This window comes from Haemaphysalis longicornis, unplaced genomic scaffold (assembly GCF_048455015.1).
Source record: "Haemaphysalis longicornis isolate Haplotype H1 unplaced genomic scaffold, Haemaphysalis longicornis Haplotype H1 scaffold_5, whole genome shotgun sequence".
In the NCBI taxonomy this organism is placed as follows: Eukaryota; Metazoa; Arthropoda; class Arachnida; order Ixodida; family Ixodidae; genus Haemaphysalis; species Haemaphysalis longicornis.
In genome coordinates, this window is record NW_027526385.1 from 123,266,782 (window position 1) to 123,267,242 (window position 461).

Below are 461 nucleotides of genomic sequence, written 5' to 3' on the forward strand. Positions count from 1 at the left end.
TGGTACGGCAAATAAAAGAATGTTTAACAATAAGGTTACGTTTTATATTTTATTTACGCTTGAGTTCTCTTTTTAGACTTGTTGAGATGCAATGCTTTATCTCTAATAAATAGTGTTGATTACAGTTCTATCGAAGGAAGAAAAAGAAGCCAAATGTGGTTGTTTCTACTCAAAGACCTATTGTACTGGTGTGCGGTACCATACCAGCGTGCCCGCATGAACGGAGAATAACTAGTATTGCATGCAATGAACAAATAAAAAAACACCGTCATCAACTTCCTTTTATTAGAACTTTGGAACTCGTATTTGTGCTACTTAGTTAGTTTACGAAGTTACCGCTTTATTGAAGTTGTATAAAACAACGATGTCAACGTTTTAGAGCTCATGCTTTTCTTCGAGAGTTCTGCACATATGTATTCTATTTTGGTTAATGTCTGCACACATATTTAGCTGAACAACCT